This window comes from Mus pahari, chromosome 10 (assembly GCF_900095145.1).
Source record: "Mus pahari chromosome 10, PAHARI_EIJ_v1.1, whole genome shotgun sequence".
NCBI classification, from domain to species: Eukaryota; Metazoa; Chordata; class Mammalia; order Rodentia; family Muridae; genus Mus; species Mus pahari.
The window spans coordinates 85,038,504-85,058,224 of record NC_034599.1 but is presented as its reverse complement, the minus strand read 5'-3'; positions in this window follow the sequence as shown (position 1 = coordinate 85,058,224).

Sequence of the window (19,721 nt, the reverse complement as noted above, 5' to 3'; positions counted from 1 at the left end):
GCAAGACAAAGACAGGGATAAGCGAGTCAGCCAAGAATCAATGGATATGACCTTAGCTGTGACTCACTACATTGATGATATGAAACCTGAAGATACCACCTCCTATAGCTCCCCAGGAACCCCAGTGGAGCAATAGAGACATACCCACAAAATTTTTAGCCCAAACTTTATTCTAGCAACAAGAAATCTAAGCATGGAGGATGGAGCAGAGACTGTAGAAATGGTCAACCAATAACTCACCCAACTTGAGACACATCCCACAGGCAATCACCAATCCCTGACACTATTAATGTTACTCTTATGTTTGCTGACAGGAGCATGTTGTCTTCTGAGAGGCTCCACCCAGCAACTGATACAGATGCAGCCAAACAGTGGATGGAGCTTGAGGACTCTTATGAAAGAAAAGGAGGAAGAATTACGGGCCCCAAAGGGGATAGGAACTCCACAGGAAGATCAACAGAGTCAACTAACCTAGACGCTTGGGGCTCTCAGAGTCTAAACCACCAACCAAAGAACATACACTGACTGAACCTAGGCCTTCCCTTCCCACACAAATGTAGCAGATGCAGCTTTGTCTTCACATGGGTCCTGAACACCTGAAGTGGGGCCTATCCCCAAAGCTCTTGCCTGTCTGTAGGATCTGTTCTTGTTGGGCTGCCTTGTCTGGCCTCCATGGGAGAGGATGTGCCCAGCCCCACAGAGATTTGATGTGCCCAGGGTGTGGACATATGGGGGAGCTTTATCCTATCAAAGGAGAAGGGGATGGGGATGAGGGGAAGGATTGTGTGTGTGGGGGAGGGGATGACCAGAAGTGGGGCAGTGAGTGAGATGTAAAGTAAGTCAAAAGAAAATATTCTGGATATGGGGGTGAGGGGAAGGGAGAATCTCTAGAAAGTTCCAATGATCTGGGATAGGGGAGCCTCCCAGGAGCCAAAATGAGAGTGACCTTAGACAAGATGCCTAATAGTGGTGACATGGAACCTGAAGCAGCCACCTCTTATAGTCAGGCAGGATCCCAAGTGAAGGAATAAGGACACCAATCCACCCACAAAACCTTTGTTCCAAAATTTGTACTACCTAAAAGAAATGTAGGAATGGAGTAGGGACCAAAGGAAAGGCCAATCAGTAACCGTCCAAATTCAAAACCCATCTCATTGGCAAGCATGAATCTCTGACTTTATTAATGATACTTTGTCATGCTTGCAGACAGGATCCTAGTATAACTGTCTTCTGGTACGCTTTACCTAGCAGCAATCTGAAATAGATAGAGATATCCACAGCCAAACATTAGATGGAGTTCAGGAACACTTATGGAAGACTTGAGGAGAAGGATTGAAGACCCCGAAGGAGATGAGAAACCCACAGGAAGACCAACAGATTCAACTAACCTGGATCCCAGGGAGCTCTCAAAGCCACCAACCAAAGAGCATACATGAGTTGGAATGAGGCCACCAGCACATATGTATCAGATGGGCAGCTCCATCTTCACGGCTGCCTTGTCTATCCTCTGTGGCAGAAGATGCATGGAATCTGGCAGAGACTTATGTGCCAGGGTTAGGGGATACTAGTGGGGCCCTACTCTTTCAGAAGAGGAAGGGAAGTGGTAGCGAGATGGGACTCTGTGAGGAAGTAACCAGGAGGAGGAGCAGCATTGGGATGTAAATAAATGAATGAATGAATGAATGAACAAATGAATAAATAAATAAATTTTTAAAAAGGAAAATATTCTGGATAGAATTTCTTGAAAGTAGGTTTGAAATTAAGGGATGCAATTTATCCACAGAGAAATTAAGTGTAACACTTTGTTTGGTATCATTCTCACTGAGAATTTGGAGAGTATGTACAACATTCTGCATTTAAGTATTTCCTTGCTGAACACAAACTGAATTTCTATAGCAACTACATATCACAAAGGATGCTAAGGACAGAAAGAATGTTTTACAGAAACCAAGCTATCCACATATCATATTTATTCTTTTAGTTTACAGTCTGTACTAGTCAAAGGATTCTTGTTAGATGAATATGTTGTATTTCACTATTTATTAAAAGTTACCTTTAGCCTTAAATATTACAAATGCATTGAAGAAAATTTGTGTTTTTCAATGCATGTGCATACTTTAAGTTGTAAAATATCACCTAGCCAGTTTAGATGCTGAGGGGTAAAGGGTAATAGACTCTTATAAGTAGTCTGACTATATTGTGAAGTATGGATATCCAATGGTCTATATTGATTTGAAGTGTGAGAAAAGTTTATTATGGCAGTCATACTTGCTTAATCAAACAATTTTCCTCTTCTTCTAAGTTATAAGTTAAGTTTTAAGTGTTTATTTTAATAGAATTAATTTCCTTTACTGATAAGCAAGTAAACATTCTCTAATTCAAGATAAACTAAAAGAGGGAAAAACAAGATAAAATTTATTTGATAAAAATGACTTTCAAAGTTTTATAGAGAAATTTTAATCCAGCAACATGGCTGCTCTGGCTAGAGATCACGTCCAAAGACTTAGGTCTATATGGTCTGCCTAGAATGCAGACACTCTGAAGTACACTATGATCTGGCTGGAATCCAAACATGCCTTTAGGATACACCTTTAATTCCTAGCAATTGAGTTAAGGTTAGTTTGTAGAAGGAAGCAGCCATGTTTGAACATGAAGTCTAATTGAAGACCAGACAACGTGACTAATGAAAGGAAAATTTGACAGAGTAAGAGAGGATACGCCCAACTCTCAGTAGACTAGCACAGGAAAGAGAGGCTACTTTTTTTTTTTTTTTTTTTTTTTTTTTTTTTTTTTTTGGTTTTTCGAGACAGGGTTTCTCTGTATAGCCCTGGCTATCCTGGAACTCACTTTGTAGACCAGGCTGGCCTCGAACTCAGAAATCCGCCTGCCTCTGCCTCCAGAGTGCTGAAGAGAGGCTACTTAAGAATAGTTCAGGAAGAAAAGGTGCTTTACCAGAACCCTTTCACAGAAACAGGTTGCACGGAGAACAAGCTAGACACAGGCGAAGACAGAATTAGCCAGAGAATGAGAAGGAGCCAGAAGATTAGCATATGCTGCCAAAGTTAGTGTGAGGCCAAGCAGGACAATTCAGTGAGAAGCCAGATTGAATCAGTCTGGAATATCAGATTGTATGGAGGCTAGAAAGCTTCCAGGCCCAGGCCTATAGGCAGTTAGAACAGAGAAAGAAACTCTCTGGGCTCAGCTGAAGCAGTATATTTTCAGTTTGGGTAAGGCTTTCATCTCATCCCATCAGCAGAAAAAAATAAGGGCAAAATGTACAAAGTTGTATTTTCTTAAATTATAAAGCAATCAAGTAGCAGTGTGCTCATTATGAATTCTGGACTCACCTACCTTAGAATCAAGCAATATCATAGAGCTGGCCTGTAAAGGTGCATCACAATACTGTTTTACGCTATCAATGCTTTTCATATTTTTGAAGCTGTGTTCACAGTTACTGATGCCAAGAAGTGTTTGCTGACAGAAGCCTGGTATGGCTTCCTCTGAGAGGCTCTGGCAGATCCTGACCAATACAGATATGGATGCACACAACCAAACATCAGACTGAGTGTGGGAACCACAATGAGTTGGGGCAAGGACTGAAGGAGCTGAAGGGGTTTCCAACCACATAGGAAGAACAACAATATCAACCAACCAGACCCTCCAAAAACTCCTAGGGACTAAATCACCAACCAAGGAGACTTGGGGAGACCCCTGGCTCAAGCTGGATGTTTAGCAGAGGATGGCCTTATCTGGCATCAATGGGAGGGGAGCCCTTGGTCCTGTGGAGGTCCAGTGACCCAGCTTAGGGGAATGCTAGGGTGCTGAGGCAGGAGTGGGTAGGTGGGGGAGCACCCTCATAGAGGCAGCGGGAGGGGAAGGGGATAGGGGGATTGTGGATGGGAACTGGGAAAGGGGATAACATTAGAAATGTAAATAAATAAAATCACCAATTAAAAAAAAACACGAGTCTGAAGGCATTTTCTCAAATCATGTTTCATAAATTGCTACACTGTTGAAGTAGGCTATGTTCTTCGGAAATTTTACTAGATAACCATTTTCTTGTAGTAATGTGATAATAGCCTCATTTAAAAAAAATCTTCCCTTAAACATTCTAGATGCATAAAACTTGAGAATTCAAAACACTTGATATCAAGAAAATAAATAACCCAATTAAAAATGTGGTACAGATCTAAACAGAAAATTCTCAAAAGGGTAAACTCAAATGGCTGATAAACACTTAAAGAAATGTTCAATAGCTTTAGACACCAGGGAAAGAAAAATTAAAACAACTTTGAGGTTTCATCTTATACCAATCAGTGTGCCAGTTCCGCAGGGAGATAGGAATTGGTCTACTTCAAGATCCTGGACGGACATATACCTAAAGGAGGTTTCTTCATACTATAGAAACACTTGCACAACCAAGTTCATTGCTATTCTATTCATAATAGCCAAATATTGGAAACAACATAGAAAACTGTAAGATTGTGAATGGATAAAGAAAACTTGGAACATTTATACAATAGAATATTATCCAGCTGTTAGAATGAAATTATAAACTCTACTAGTAAATGCATGAAGATAGTAAAAAAATCATCCTGAGTGAGATAACTCAGAAAAACAGATATGTTATGTACTCACTTATATGTAAATGCTAGCTGTTAAGTCATTGATAAGCAATCCATAAACCACAGAGGTTAAATATAGAGTAAGAATAATCAAGGCAGGTGGAATGGAAGAAGAGGGTCAGCTAAGAGTTTTTGGAGGGTCATATAGAAAACTAATATAATAGAAACTTTATAAAATATATTAATATCTGAAGGCAATCTTCATGAAATAACCAAATAATCATGGAGACAGAGCCACAGCTGAATATTTCTTATACCCAAAGGAAGCTTCTTGCACCGGGAATGAATTACATATAATTGAATTGTTGACAAAGGGGTCAGCAAACACCATAGGCTATTCCCAAGGATATTGGCTGTTTTCCACAAACTTCTGGTAAGGTCTTATTACTGAAGACAACATCTATAGAACTCACTAAATACAGAGAAGTCAAGCTGCTGCCTACATATAATTATGGTCTAATTAATGTTCAGAGTACTGGTAGGTATTCTTCATGGTACCAAATGAAAATTATAAACACCAACCAACCTACAAAGCCTTCGATCTACAATGATTACTTGCTTGAAGGACATATTGCTATTACAGTGGCATACAGCCTGTGAGAGTAACTAATAAAGACCTGGTTTGAGTTAAGCCAGTTCCAAAAGAGGGAACCCATATCTGACACTGCTTGTGTTTCTAAGAACCTGAGACTAGATAGAACAGGGATTTACATAAAACCAAATACTACTGTTCTGCCAAAGAGACATAGCAATAAAATGATTCCTAATGACATTCTGCTATACTCAGATCTGAGCCTAGCTCAGCCATCACCAGAGAAGGGTTTTCCTGCATCATATGGGAACAAATACAGAGAACCACAGTCAGACAATGTGCAGAGAGAAAGAGACCTTGGAACACTGAACCTTAAAAGGGATGCTGCCATCAAATCCCTCCCCTCAAGGATCATGGGAAAAGTGTTAATAGCCATGGGTGATTGATGATGCTAAGGAAACAAGGCCCTCTAAATAAGCAGGATTGATGCACTCATGAACTCACAGAGACTGAGGTATTTACACAGGGCCTGCACAGGTCCGACCCAGGTGAGTACCAGTACCGAGAAAATTGAACACATCCCTAACCTAGAGGCAATCTGCAATGGATAACCAATTACAAGTGAAAAATTAGTTTTCTCTAAGGGAGTCTTTCTGGGGAAACCATTCTTATGGATAGTCCTAATGTTCAACCGTTCATGGCTACTACAAAACAAACTCAGTGGCATATTTTTTGACTCATGTGTCATGTCATTTTTTAAAACCTTATATGTTCTTTGCATATATTTTCTAGTTTCCAGTTTTATGTTTTTATGGGATTCTTATGTGTCTTAATGTGTATCTTTGCATCTGATATGTTTCTTACTCTTACTCTTTTATTTTGTCCTATTCTGATACTATTTCATTTTATTATATTTTATTACTATTCCTTAGAGATTTGCTTATTTTCTACTGATAAACCAAAAGGTCTAGATCCAGATAGGAGGGGAGAAAGTGGAAGGAGTTCAGAAAGGGGAAATAGTTACAAGAATATACTGTATAAAAAAATATGTTTTCAATAAACATAAACTAAAAATTATTCATTTAAAAGTATGTGTGGTTATAAAAATATTTATTAAATTGTATTTTTTGTGTATTTTCTCTGAACTATATTGAATGAATTTATTTAGAGCCAAATTGTATTTTTTATGTGTTAGAGCCTGGGGATTTTCAGTTTCAGCATCAATAATGATTGAAGTCATTTGGCTACCAGAGGACAACAGTAAGTATTGTATAGCTTTTATAATATTTATTAGGTTTTGAGAATTTTATACAATGTGTTTTGATCATAGTCGCTGTCCTTCTATAACTCTTCCCATATCAATGCCACTTTCCGTACCTACACAAATTTCTCTCTCTCTCTCTCTCTCTCTCTCTCTCTCTCTCTCTCTCTCTCTCTCTCTCTCTCTCTCTCTCAAACATGTCAAGTCCAATTTGTGTTGCCCATATATTCCTGGATGTATGGACTTCCAACTGAGTCCTGCTGACCTAGTAGTAATGGTTTCTAAAAGAAAACTGACTCCCTCTTCCCCAGGAGCTATGGATTCCCAAGAGTGCCTCAGCTATTGGGTGAGGTTTCCATTCTAACACTATCTCTGTACTGGGGTTTTGTCTTCCTTGGCTTTACACAGGTCTTGCACATGCTATCCTGATTTCTGTTAGTTCATATGTGTAGTTGTCCTGCTGTCTCCAGAATATATTCTTTCCTTGTGTTCATTGACATCTCTGGCTCTTACCCTTAGTGTCTCCTTTTCTTCAATGAAACCTGAACCTTGTGAAGTGGAGGTGCAACATACTAGTTCCTGTTAGGACTTAGATTTGTACAGTTTCATATTCTCTGCACCTTGGCCAGTTATGGGAAAAAACTATAGCACTATAGGTTATAGCTCTATACCCTTAAGGTAAGAAAATTTAGCAGTATGTGAATAATAATGATTTTTAACATATCACTATAAATCTAGCTTGGTCACACATATCCAGGTGACCACAGGTGAGATGTCAGGAAGACTATCTTACTCACATCATGTCTTGCTCTATACTTTAGTGACATCTAACATTGTGCCATTAGTGGATCATACTGGTAAAAAAAAAATACCCTGAAGGGCATAGTGCATGACAGCTAAACACTTCTGGGTAGATGAAAGAAATTAATATTTTGTAAATAAAATCTTAAAAGCACTGACCTAAACATGGTTCCAGGGGTATTGTAGGGAATGGAGATGAATAGTACATTAAAGAGAATAAAAGTTATAAGCAAGGGAATTTTCTCAGGAAAGGGCCTGGAGACTGGGTAGCCAGAGGGGCTTCTGGGAGAGGAGAAAGACACTGAAAATCTTGGGGAAGATGCATGAACTGTGTCAAGAATGTTAGTGATGACTCTCTAAGTGCTTTCAGAAGTAGATGGACATGTATATGAGTTATATTGGTTACATATGCACTTATCAAAAGATTACAGTCTCACAATCAGTGAACTCTGCTAGCCTCTTATAATAATCAGATTCAACCAGTTAAGGAGAGTCAAGCTGCTTATTAACAATCACAGCATTGTGAATAAGGAGTTGTTGGGCGGGTCTGGACAAAGGGTACAGAAGATTGCAGTGTAAACGTCTATCTTGGTACAGTTTTAAGTTTTATTTACTTGTTTGAATTTCTAAGGATTTCTGTGGATGGAGAATAGGGAAAGTATTCCAGTAAGGTACATTAGCAATTCTGTAGTGCATTAAGCTCCCAACCCCCACATTTTCAATGATCTCTGACAATGTTGATTGTACATTTAAGGTTCAGGTTACTGGCCAGCAACTAATGAGGATGGTTGCCTATGGCTAACTCTCTGCTCATAAGGATATTTGCTTATAGCACAAAGACAGCTGTTGCAGTAAATCTCCAATCCAAAAATGCCCCGGCAATGAAAACACAACTCAGTTAATATGAATACATGCTGTGAACCTAGACTGGGAAGATCTACTGCTACACTACCATCCCCCACATCTATGAGACACCTTAGAACTTGCGGTTTCTCCAGGCCATATGCTTCTGCTCTGCTTTTCTTCTTCTTCCTCCTCCTCTATGTCCTCTCCCTTTCCATTTTCTCCTTCTTCTCTTTCTCCTTCCACTCCACCTTCTCTTTAATCTGCCCAATCATCAGCTCTCCTTTATTTTACAAGGTGGGAAGAAGGTTTACAGGAAATCACCTGAATGCTGACTCATTCCTTGTTCAAAGCCACTACAGGAGAAGGAATTAACATTAAATATTAGCCCCAGGGCTATTCAAAACAGGCAGCCAAAGCTAAAAGCCACTGTAAAACTCTGCCTTTTCCTTATGTTCAGTACCTCTGAAGTTTGATTAATAACTCTGAAGCAAGCATGGAAGACTGTTGTGGCTAAAGATTACTTTTACATCAACCTCTCTATTACTACTTCACTGAATATAAGTGAGAGTGGGACCATTCAAGAAGTACTACCAAAGGACCCAGCAATACCTCTTCTGGGCATATACCCAGAAGATCTTCCAACTGGTAATAAGGACACCTGCTCCACTATGTTCATAGCAGCCTTATTTATAATAGCCAGAAGCTGGAAAGAACCCAGATNTCCCTCAATAGAGGAATGGATANAGAAANTGTGNTNCATTTACACAATGGANNACTACTCAGCNATTAAAAACAATGAATTTATGAANTTCTTGGGCAAATGGATNTATCTGGAGGATATCATCCTTAGTGAGGTAACCCAATCCCAAAAGAAGTCACTAGATATGCACTCACTGATAAACTTAGAATACCCAAGATACATTTTGGAAAACCAAGAAGGATGACCATTGTGTGGATACTTCATTCCTCCTTAGAATAAGGAACAAAATACCCATGAAATGATATAGGTACAGAGACAAAATTTAGAGCTAAGATGAAAGGATGGACTATCCAGAGACTACCCCATTCGGGAATCCATCCCATCATCAGCCACCAAACCCAGATACTAATGCACATGCCAGCAAGATTCTGCTGAAGGGATCCTGATATAGCGGGCACTTGTGAGGCTATGTCAGTGCCTGGCAAACAGAGAAGTGGATGCTCACAGTCAACTATTAGTTGGAACACAGGGCCCCCAATGGAGGAGCTAGAGAAAGTACCCAAGGAGTTGCAGGGGGCTGCAACCCCGTAGGTGCAACAACAATATGAACTAACCAGTACCCCGTGAGCTCGAGTCTCTAACTGCGTATGTAGCAGAAGATGGCCTAATCAGCCATCATTGGGAAGAGAGGCCCCTTGGTCTTGTAAACTTTATATGACCCAGCACAGGGGAAGGCCAGGGCCAAGTAGTGGGAGTGGGTGGGTAGGGGAGCAGGGGCAGGGGGAGGGTATGGGGACCTTTTGGTATAGCATTTGAAATGTAAATAAAGAAAATAATAATAAATAAAAAAATTAAAATTAAAAAAAAAAAAGAAGTTACTCATTGGAAGCCAGAAAGAAGTACAGTCATTCTATTCCCTGGACCCCAACAGGGTTCCACTGATTTTTTTTTTAACCAAAAAAAATATATATTTCTCATTTTTAATGGTAAAGATATGGAAGACCTGAATGAAATTGTTAGATATCCTTCAAGAGTTAAAAATAAATTCAATTTTATTGCTCAGCATGTCATTTTTATATGTTTTAAATTAAGTTGCAAAAGCAGACCTCTACATATTTTAAATAATATTTTTCAGTGAAAAATGCATTGGAAAAGTCTAGCATGTTGGTGATGATGCTTATTGATTAAATTTTCTCTGTTTTATTTATTTAATAAGAAAAGTAACATTTCAATAACATGTGCTCTTTGTGATGAATGAGAAATACATGCAAATGAAGAGAAATTTTGTAGCATCCCTTTTAGTTTTATGAACCAAATGACTTAAACGCAGGGGTTCTTGACCCCTTTGGGGGTCTCATATCAGATATCCTGCATATTATATTACAATTAATAACAGTATTCAAATTAAATAATAGTAAAATAATTATATGTAGAGAGGTCACCACAACCTGAGGAACTGTATTAAAGTGTCACAGTGTTGGGGAGGCTGAGAATCACTACTCTGTAGGTTATGGGTGACTTATTGGCCTGAGGTCCGTGCTGAAAATATCATTATACCCTGAAGGGGACTCACAGACTCACACCATCCCTTTTTTCAAGAAAATTTCCAGTAATGTTCTAGTCACAGCATTGTTGAAAAGAATCTTGGGATTCTTTTTTTTTTTTTTTTTTTAATTTAATGGGAGATAATACTGGATAAATATGTCTAAACTGATTCTAGATGTTGGAATTTTAATTAGTTGCTATAGCCACATCTGGATTTTCTTTCAGGCCCAGGTTACCACTGGATCCACTCCTAAGTTAAAGTGACTTTCAAAAGCTGTTAAAGGCAAACTCTCAGGTGTCTGTCAGTGAAAGGTTGACATGGAAGCACTCTGTTAAGACAAGCATCCATATCTGATGTTCTTCAGTCTCTGCTATGTGGTAGGCACTACAAAGAATTTCATAAGAATTTCTATGTGGCAAATTTAGCTTTGTGGAAAAATAAGTCCTGTTTTTTTAAACAGCTAGACCAATAAACAATAGATGCCACTTGATAATACACAGTATACCATGCTTCAGGGTTGCCTACTGTGCTATCTGTCATGTAGCTCATTGATGACCTAAATTATGGGCCAGAAAACTTCTGTGAAGTATATACTGGGATATATTTTTGATTTTATGGGTCAGCAGGTTTGTCTTGTACCTTATCCAATTTAATTTTTGTAGTATAAAAGGACCCATAGATTAATATGAAAGGTTTGCATGGATATTTCAAATAAAACTTTATTGTAAAAAGAGATATCATGAGACATTCAGCCCACAAAATATGCCTTCCTGACTGCTGACTTAAACCTATACCAGCTACAGTGTTTCTTGTCATTTTTAGAATCTGGTATGATATGGTGCCATAAAGAGGAGAGAAACCTAAGCAGATAGCTGTTTATAAAATTTTGTGAGTTTTGCTGTCATTATCTTCTCTTGTTTGCTTTTTCTGCATCAAGCATGCAGTTAGACATGTGACCTGAGGAACAAAACCATGTAGAAGGAATGGGAGAAGACAAAATGGAGTGCATGGATTACCCTACAGGAAAGCAGAACCCCTTGAACAATACCTGCAGTTCCCTGTTGCAGGAGAAAAATACATTTCCATTTGTTATTGCTAGTTGCAGGGGAAGGGAATTCTGACACGTTTCTCTAGGTATCTGAATAGATACAAGTATAGTCTCAAGGCTAAATTATTTACTGCAATTTTTCATTCATTTATATATTGTTTCACTTTGCATCCTGATCGCAAATGCCCTCTTGCCAGCCTCCTCATCACACATCCCCTTCCCCATCCCTTTTCCTTCTTCTCTGATGAGGGAGACTCATCCCTTTCTGGTACATCAAGCCACTGCAGGACTAGGCACATCTTTTTCTGCTGAGACTAGACAAAGTAGCCCAGTTAGGAGTAGAAATCCACAGGAAGGTAACAGAATCAGGGACACCACATACTTCACGTTTGGGGGACCCGCATGAAGACCAAACTGCACATCTGCTACATATGTGCAAGTTGGGGGGGGCAGCACTAGGTCCAGCCTGTGCTTGCTCTTTGGTTGGTGGTTCAGTCTCTAGGAGCTCCCGAAGTTCCAGGTTAGTTGACAGTGTTGGTCTTTTTGTGGTGTTACTATCCCCTTTGGGTCCTTCAATCCTTTCCTCAACTCATCCACTAGACTTCCTGAGCTCCATCTAATATATGGTTGTGGGTCTCTGCATATTTTTTCATTGGCTGCTGGGTGGAGCTCTCAGAGAACAGCCGTGTCACAGAACTCCTGTCTGTGGGCATAACAGGGTATCAGTAATAGTGTCAGGGATTGGTTCTTGCCCATGAGATGAATCTCAAGTTGAGATAGTCATTGGTTGGCCATTCCTTCAGTCTCTGCTCTATCCTTGTCCCTGCACATCTTATAGGCAGGACACATTTTGAGTCAAAGGTTTTGTGGGTGAGTTGGTGTCCTTATCCCTGCACTTGGTGTCCTGCCTGGCTACAAAAGATGGCTTCTTCAGGATCCATATCCCCCACTGCTAGGAGTCTCGGCTAGAGTCACCCCTATAGACTCCCTGGGGCCTTTCCCCTTACTGTAAACATTTAAAGTATAAATGTATTGCTATTTTATTTATGCAGTTTAAAGTATTTTTTCTTTATTTTTGGTAGCTTCATACATATATACAATGAAACGTGATCATATCCCTCCACTTACCCAATACAATTCTCTCCATATTCCCCAACAGCATATTCTTCTCTCAAACTCTTGTCTGGTCTTTCTTTTTTCTCTTATCTCCTCTCCTCCCTTACCTTCATTTCTCTTTCATTTGTCCCCATACTCCCCTCCTTCCCTTCCCTTCCTTCCTTGCTTCCTGCCTTCCTTTTTTTCCTTCCATCCAATCTTTCACCCACTATATCTATCTTCTTTAAATTTTCTATTCACATGACAAAATACCATGGGGAGAAAAGAATTCATCCCACTTTATAGCTTACACTCCATCACTGAGGGAAGTCATGGTAGGAACTCAAGGTACGACTGAAGCAGAAGCCATGGAAGAATGCTGCTTATGAGCTTGCTCCTCATGGCTTGCTCAGTTTGCTTTCCTACATCAACCAGAACCATGTGTCTAGGGCTGATGCCACTCACAGTGGACAGGATTTTCTCACATCAATCATTAATCAAGGTAATCTTCCTAGATCTGTCTAGTTTAGCATAGAGTTGACCTAACTAACCAGTACAATACCCTATAAGAGCTGTCCATATGTGCAAAGTGTAAGTCTGTCCACTGGAGCACGAGACTCCTAGCTGACACATCTCAAAAAGAATAATTTTCTCTCCCCTAGTATTTCCTCACCTGCCAATATCTCCTTAGTAAGATGTGGGGCTCAGAAGCACCTCCCTAATCTTTGTTAAAATTATGTCTACTTTGATATTGTGTAGGGATTGTGTAGGTAAACATAGGTGCTGTCATCCAGAAAACAGCGGTTGACATCCCCTCTTTCCCATTCTTTTTACCTTCACTTCTGAAGTGTTTCCTGAGACTCAAGGCGGGTAGTTGATACTGCAGGTATCTGCTTTAGGACTGTACACATTCTAATCAGTTATACATGTCTGCATTGACTGCTAGTCACTGCAAAATGAAGCTTCTGCAATAAAGGTAAAAACACAGATCTATGGGTATAAATATGAATACCAGGAAGACAACTTTACAACATTACCATTTATAAGAATAAAAATGGAAGGTTATGTCCTATGACCTCGGCCCCAGACACAGGTTTTTAGCCAGGATTACAGTACGTGGCATGGAATTTTCCCCTGAGAACAAACCTTAAGTCCAGTTAAAATGTGTTAATTACCTCATCATAGTCACTGTACTATTGCACCAGTGGGCAGGTCATTCCTGGGACGTCAAGTAGTGAAGCAGGAAGACCATTGATTTCTTTGGACTTTGCAGTGCATAGTACTTTTCTGCACTGTGATAGCTAGCATACAGGGAGGAGGTTCATCCAGTTGGATTCAGATTGATTTCTCTAGAGCCAAAATATTTTCAGCTGTAGGGTCTTACTATGTAGTTATGGCCGATAACCAAGGGCAGTATTAATGACCCATGTTGCTTTGGTGACCTCCCAAGGTTCCCATAACCAATAATTCATAGGAAAATATGCCTTTCACTATAATTTTAATTGAATAAACTATGTATTTGTATAATAGTGCTGTTCATCCACAGAGGCTAATTCTGTTTTAACTCTTTCTAAAGTTAGGTTTTGAAATTAGCTTACTAATTAGTGGCTTTTTACATACATCCTTAGTTTGGTTAACTCTTCCACTATTCTTCCTCTCCCTCATTCCCCCCACTTCACCATCTGTTAAATCAGTCCCCAGAATTCTTTCCTATCACATGTAGTGTACAATCACTCCATATATATTTCCAATTGGGCTGTGAGACAGTAGGTCTCCACATGGTTTTCCTTTAGGTTAGCTGTAGTGAATTGTCACGATTGAGGATAGAGGGGAGAAGGAAGCCTCGGACTCAGAGGTTGGGTTAAAACAGCTTATTTATTCATAAGTAGCAATAAACAAGTAAATGGTGAAATGGGATCTCACTCGTACACACACACACACACACACACACACACACACACGCGCGCGCGCTTCATTAGCCTCTGGTACACACACACACACACACACATGCTTCATTAGCCTCTGGTATACACACAAACACACACACACACATACACACACACACAAACATGCTTCACTAACCTCTGGTGGTACACACACACACACACACACACACACACACACACACAGGCGCGCGCGCATCACTAACCTCCGGTTGTAGCCTGACTCCAAGGCTGCGAGGCTTCTCGGGTTCAGTGAGAGCGAGGTTCACGGTACGGGCGTCCACGTGGGTGGATTCTCAGCACGATGGCATCTCCTTAGGGCTCTGGGAGCGAGCGAGTTGCGGTGTCAGACTAGGGATTTTTAAAACTATTTTTTAGCCTATCATAATTAGGGTTTTCACACATTACTTCACCGGGCTTCAACTTTATCATGCTCATGCACACACTCTAGGCTTGGTTTCCATTTTCTTATGTTGTTCCTTACAAATAGCCCTTTCCCTCATCTCCTGATTTTCCCTGTGCTTTTGAATCCGTCACTGCTTAAGTTTTCCTATCCCCATCTTTTTTGATACTTTCGTTTTATCAGTAATCTAGTCCCCCCTCGTTTTCTATTTGTTTGTGGACTGATAATTTGATTCATTTGCTTTGTTGTATTGCATAATATTCAATAGATTTAGTTATGTAACTATTGTGGGTTGTTAAATGACAACAGCTTTGTGCTTGACTTTTGAACTTAGTCCTGAATGCTACATAGGTGGTGGCCAATACTTTGAGATCAGTAGTCACATAAATAAATATTTGTCACACAGATTACAATTTTTGTTTGTAGAACTAGTTGAGATATAGATTTTTTATGATCACTATTTTTGAACATTTTGTTATGTGAGCATCAAATCATTCAGCAGGAATTGAATTCTGCAAGAGCCAGGCACAGAGTGTACTGGTTAAAACATATGCACACCAGACTCAGAAGGTCTAGGTTTATATTTTGACTCTGCTACTGAGCAGCACCAGCACTGAGTAGGTTGCTAAACTAGGTTGCTATACTTGCTTGTGGTTGAGTGAGAATGCGTCTCATAATTTTCATAGTTCATAGGTTTATGGTCATCAAACAAATTAATAGATGCAAGTCATTAAAAGAGGACATACTGTATTTCTATTTTATCTTAAAGGCCTTGTTTATTAAACACTTGAATTATTAAACACCTGGAGATATGGTGCATCAATTCAGAGCAGCTGTGGCTCTTCCAGAGAATCTGAGTATGGCACCTAGTACTCATATCAGACAGGTCACAACTGCATGTAACTCCACACCCTGGACACCTGAAGCATCTGGCCTCTGTGTATACCTGCACTCACACATCCATACACAGCATTAAAAAGAAATACTTTTTAAAACTTAGCATTCGAATCTTAGTTGGCATCTCAGTTACTCTTCTAGTCGTCTATATAGTTTTCACACATTTCCATTAGTTGTCCAGTGGTGAATAAAAATGAAGATTCTTGCTTACAAATCATTGTTTAACTATAGCTTTTAAAATAGAATGGATTCTTCCATTCCCTTTTTATGTAGAAAGGGTTTGTGAGAGTCAGGAATAGCTAAAGTTAGTTTGGTGCACATGTCTAATTCAAATTTAAGCAGACAAGCCTTTGGTCACAAAATAAATGCCATTTCAACTTTTGGAATTATGTGGATTTCTAGAATAACTTCTCAGCACCTCTCCCCTGCACATGTAGGCAGTCCGTTCTGGCTATGAAATTTGTTTTTCTGACTTTGGCGTCCATCCTTAACAACACTTGCCTCATATTGATCCATGCTGCCCTTTCCAACAATTGCACTTGAAAAACTCTTGCTTATCTAGATTCCACACCCTGCATTTGTGGATTATAGACCCTGTGGTATTGCTTCTTACCATGGAACTACAGGTCCTTGTTTGAAGACAAGGAGATCAAAGTTAGCATTCTCTCAGATATTATGGATGGCTTTGGAGACTTTCTTCATCTCTAATGGGTGAGTTAAGTGTTTGCTGCTCTGAGATGCAGTAAGCACTGGAGGAAATCTGGTACTAGGGGCCTCCTCTCCTGGATTTCATTGCTGCCTTGTCAGAGCTTAGACTGATCAAGACACTACAAAGGCACATCTCAGCTATTGGAGATTCGAGACTCGAGAATCATCTAACTTTGATTTATTTGTCAGTTTATTAGTTGTTTTCATCGTATACAAGCTTCTCTTTGAAACAGCAATATTCTGCAATTTTTTTTTCTGAGAACTGCACTAAGCATTTGCCTGAAAAGTACCTTTGGGTTTATTCTCTGAAGCATCCTCCTAAGCAGATGTCCTCAAATGGCTTTAAAGAAACTTCTGTTTCGTTGATTCCTTTTTTGTATGAGATAATCTCCAAGTGAAGTTATCAGTAGGAAACGGAGGAAGGGAAAACAAAACAAAACAAAACAAAACAGGCCATACAGGCTGGGTGTTGCTAACTCTCGTTATTTTGTCATCTGCTGTTGGTCTTCAGTGTATATCGCAGGAAAAAAAAAATCGTCACATGCCAGTTATGCAGCAGAAATTACTAAATCTTTCTTATCTCTTTGAGAGAATTGCTGCAGTTCTACAGAGTATAAACAATATATTGGTGGCCAATGACTAAATTAAAATTCTTGTAAGGGGTAGGAATAAGGGAATCAATGGGGCATGTGGAGGGAAGATACAGTTTCAGGAAAGAAAGGGCCAGAGCAAGGAAACAAATACATTAAAAAGTAAATATTATTGATCTACCAACATAGTGCAGAAATTAGCTATGTACATGATTCTGAAGATACTGAGAACAAATGTACTTCATCTGTTATTATAGTAGCTCAAGAATTGCTATGGTCATTGTCAGTGCCATCCTCTGTTTGGTCCAATTTACAATGCACTGAGAATTATTTTCTAAACATTTGTACTAGATGCATGGTGTAAAATCAGAGTGAGAAGCATATCTTTATAGTAAGATCCTACAGCTTCTTGAGAAAGTTAGATATTAATATATAACCACACTTTAACCATACAAGAAAATAAATATTATATTATTGTTCATCTAAGTGCTAAAGAAATTATGTAATATTGTACACGTATGAAAACTTACATGACCCGAAGTTACATGGGAGCAAGAAAGACTTATCTCAGTGGGAAAGGATGTGGCTAATCCTGTAGAGTCTTTGTGCACTAGGGTAGGGAGATATGGGGAGGGGACACCCTCCCAAAGGTAAGGGGGATGGGAGGAGGAACACTGTGTGAAGGAAGAACAACAGACAGATAAACAAACAAACAATTAAATTATTAAAAGAAAAGAAAGAATGAATTAATATTAGCAAAATTTAAAGTCAGATTGAGGTTAGATAGAGCACTTTTATTTGGTGATAGTATTGAGGATTTTTGAGAGAGCATGTGACATTTTAGGATGTGACACGAATGTAGTTAAAAGATCCCTAGTCATTAAAAGAAAAAAAAAATGGGAGGTGACGATTGATTCCTCTAGCTCTTTTTGATTTGGATTTTATTCAGAGATCATTACAAAACCATTAAAGTAGTCTAAGTATGGATAACGTTATGATATTTTCCTTTATAAAGTTATTTTATCTTTGGGTAAGTCAATCTACTATTTGTTATAGTTCTGGTGAGAAGTATTGGAAGCTGGAAGAAGAGACAAATGAAGAGATTTGGAGATCATAAGAAGGCCACTAAGAGTAGTTGATGATGGACAGGACATGGACACAGGAGGAAGTTAATAGAGTGTTCAGCTGGCTAGATTGATAGTGTTGTAGGCCAAGCACAGCCACACTAGACAAGAAGCTACTTAGGAAACACCCAAGTGCAATCTAGGATGTGGTCATTATACTAGAAAGCCATAGTAACTGACTTTGCAAACATTAATCTCATGTCACACAGATTTTTCTTTCTAATCACTCATAGAGTAAGAATCTCAATCAACTTAGACAAACACAGTAACATCACAAACAGATGTAGATGTGACCCAAACTTGTGACTTGATGGAAGAATACCAACGACACCACTCTTTATAAGATATTTGCAAACCTGGTTAATGAAACAGTATAACATACTTTTTTACAGAATCCTAGGTGCAGTGTATACTTGTTTACACTCTTGTTTATCTGTGTAGACTTGATCTGTGTGGTTCTGGATCTGTGTGGTTCTGGATTGTTAGTAGGACAGCTTTGGTAAATGATCGTATTCAGTTTACTATCAAAGTATCTCTTTCTGCTATCCATTCTCCTATAGTTGTGCAAGAACATGATGGAAGCTTCGACAAGCTAAATTTTGGTGCATAGGTGATCTTCAGACCAATACCCACCACAGCCTAGCTCCTTAAAAAGAACTCATTGTGGTTTTTTTAATAATGTACTACAAAATCTCCGTGAGTTACTAAAACTCAAACTACAGTAAAACTTCTATCTTGTAATGGCCCTCTGCAGCCAGACTTGGACTACTTTGTGGTGTACCCAGCTGGAGTATGCATGTTGGGGAGCAGTTGTGGTTCTGCATTCTCCATTTTCTCCCTCAGGGTATCCAGGCACCACTGCATACCAGGATGGAAGGATGAAGCAGCGTCCAGAATGGGTGGGTTCTTCCTGATCTTGGTCTGGCTCTGACTGTGTGCTTGGGGGGGTGTGGGAAGCTCTTTTAGACAATCTCCAGGGAAATAGCTGGTGTGCATACACTTTCTTCTTGGTAGACAGGGGCTAAATATGAATACTGGAAAGTGGAAATGAATTTTCAGGGTGAATGTAAAGTAAATAATTGGATAGAATTTAAAATACTGTCAATGCCTTATTTGCAGGGAGAGTCATTCCAGGAATCCTAGGTACTTGCTGGATAGGTTCGGTTTATCAAGGACTAGGTGACATTCCTCAGGTACAATATTGTGGATCAAACTCCCCAGATCAGGCGGAGAAAAGTAGCTCTGCTGGAAAAAGTGAGTCCTCCATTTTGCAATGAACTCAGAGGAGCTATATGGACATGGTAGACTATGACCTTAAGTAACAAGGTGCACCACTACTTTGTAGGAGTTTTTCCCTTCCATCCTTCTCTACCCCCTTTCCCACTCTTCCAACCTCCTAACAAAGGAAAGAAGAGAAAAGGGGATAGAAGGAAAATGGGGGCAATGTTATCTTTAGACTACCTCCTGCTGATTAGGGGCATTAGGAGTTCCTTGAGACAAGTTTGATTTTCACCATGAGGATATCTGTACTGGATAGCTTTGTGTCAACTTGACACAGCTGGAGTGATCACAGAGAAAGGAGCTTTAGTTGGGGAAATGCCC